This window comes from Anopheles arabiensis (assembly GCF_016920715.1).
Source record: "Anopheles arabiensis isolate DONGOLA chromosome X unlocalized genomic scaffold, AaraD3 X_pericentromeric_contig0003, whole genome shotgun sequence".
NCBI classification, from domain to species: Eukaryota; Metazoa; Arthropoda; class Insecta; order Diptera; family Culicidae; genus Anopheles; species Anopheles arabiensis.
The window spans coordinates 512,501-515,000 of NW_024412081.1; the positions used below are offsets into that span (position 1 = coordinate 512,501).

At 47.6% G+C, this 2,500-nt stretch overlaps 1 pseudogene; it reads right to left on the minus strand.

Annotated features, from left to right (window-relative positions):
• The window catches only part of LOC120907320, a 9,151-nt pseudogene that overhangs the window by 3,667 nt on the left and 2,984 nt on the right, over positions 1-2,500 (minus strand).

Below are 2,500 nucleotides of genomic sequence, written 5' to 3' on the forward strand. Positions count from 1 at the left end.
TAAACTCGTCAATGTCATGGTTCGGGGTCAATCAGACCTCGGCCACTTTCTTGAACGTATGATGTACAATACCAAATGATGCGTTGTTCGCTGTTCCCAGGAACTCTTTCCACTTCCTCTGTCGGGTATGCTTGATCAATCGCTTGAGGGCATTCCGTGCCACCTTGAACTCGTCCCTAAAAGTAGAATAGAGATCAGTATTAAAAGCTCTTTGCGCTAATCGATCGCGGTGTTTGCACTCTTTGCGAAGTGCCTCAATCTCTAACGTCCACCAAAATGCACTCTTGTTAGGAGTGTACCTCTTACGTTTAGTCATCGTCGCATTACACGCCGTGACAAGTATACGCATTAAGTCTTCGCTTGTTGTGACCTCGGTCTCAAAAGCGGCTTGCATCATAACTTCAAATATATCTTTGCTAAAATACTTGATGCTCCATCCCGTTATGGGTCGGGACAGATTACGCACGCTTTGCGTCTCAAGATCTATTCGTATTGCACGATGATCAGAGTTCATATAGCTAGATAACACCTCCCACTTAAATGATCTTGCTACGGTTCGGCTCGCAAAAGTAAGATCAACTACTGACGTGCGCCCTGGTCCAACATAAGTTGGGGTGCTGCCGTCGTTCAATAAAATTGCGTCAATCTGCGCAAAGGTTGATAAAACCAACTCACCTCTTCGTTTCTGGGTTTCTCCACGCTCGCCAAGTTGGTTGTTCCAACTTGATGACCAAGCGTTGAAGTCCCCCGATAACGAATTTGTGGATACCGGTTACGGCCATTACCGTGTTATCCAACATGTTCTGGAACTCTTCCATACTAAATCTAGGTGGCGCGTAAACGCTAACCACTCGCATATCACCTATGTCAACTATCATTAAACCCTTCAGAGCCTTACTGACTACCTTAACTGGTAAGTCCGCGTTAACCACTACCGCTGCTGTGTTATCGTCGTTTGCGTAACACTTTGACGTTGGTTGTTGCCAGATACGGATCTGCAATCAACACTATATCCGCAGATTCTTCCCTAATCGTTTGCCACATTAATTGAAATGCAGCATAACTATGATTCTGGTTATGTTGTAGCAACCTAACCATTATTATCTAATCGTTCGCCTACGGGGACACATATAACTGCCCGTTGCGTGAAGGTTCTGTGACCTCGTACCGCAATCCAAACACTTGACAGAGTTGGTACAAGCTTGCTTCTTGTGTCCACTCAAACCGCATTTCCAGCACAGATTACTTCTGTCTGGTTCCCTACAATGGTAGCTCGTATGGCCTACCTTCCAACACTTATAGCATTTCTGCTCTTCCATAACCTCGCGGATATGGCATATCGACCAACCAACTTTCAGCTTTCCCAAATTCAAGAAGCTTTGAAAGTCTGGCAGCGATACGTTGATCCGTGCCCACTGCGTACCGGCCGCGCGGCCTTTCTTCATTTTGATACGATCTGTTTCTATCTCGATGTTGAGCTGTGCTTTGACAGACTCCGCAACCTCCTCTGGGGTGGTAATTTCATCGAGATGCATGATCTCAATCATTTTAGAAGGAGCTAGCGTTCTCACTGACGCCTTGCCCTTCACCGCTTCCTTAACCTTTGGGGCAATTGCACTAGCAGAACTACCCTGCTTAAGTTCTAGCAACATGCCTCCATTCTGGACCCGTCGGACCTTAGAGATTGTCTCTCCAACCGATTTAAGAGCATCGGACTGCTTCATTTCCTTGAGCAATTTCGCCAGCTCCTCGGAAGTGCAGTCCGATATCAGCAGAGCCTCAGGCCGCTTCCTGGGCTTATTCTGCTTCTTCTTGCTCTTCTTCTTCTTCCTCTTATTAATTCTACCCTCATTAATATTCGGTCCGTTTCTCGGACTTGGAATATTTTCCACCGCTTCCCTAACAGAGGTCAACCTCGATGGTTGTTGTTGTTGTTGTTGCAATCTTTGCAACCCACTTGGACCAGGCTGTTGGTCATCAGCCACTGGTCTTCTGCCTTTTCGCGTTTGCGGCCCGAATCCATCGTTACCGTCAAACGACGTTTGCGTTTGACGGTCGAGGACCTGCTGCATGCGATTTACGGCTCTGTACCTTCGAAATTCGGACATTACCTCATCGAGGAAGTCCATCATTACCGTAACTAGCGTAAAATGGGAAGACTCATCATCGAGTTTGCTTATCCCAAAACGCATCGCCTCCATTCGATCTTGAAGATCCATGAACGCTTGGTCCGGATCTTTCTTGTCAACCCCTTGGTCTTTTGACCTTCTTAGTTTTCGTGTTACTCATTCTATTGGGCTCAAACTCAGGCCCGCTATCCGCGTCTGTTTATGCAGTCTCCTATTTGGTTCCGTGGGTGGCTATGAAACAGGGAGCTCCACGCGAGGTTGGCCCGCGCCCTTATGAGACGACGGGCTCAGTGCCGAACCGGAGCAAAGTGGGGCTGAACCCACCCACACCTGCATTTGCCATAGAGCGTATCGTATGGCGACAGTCTTGG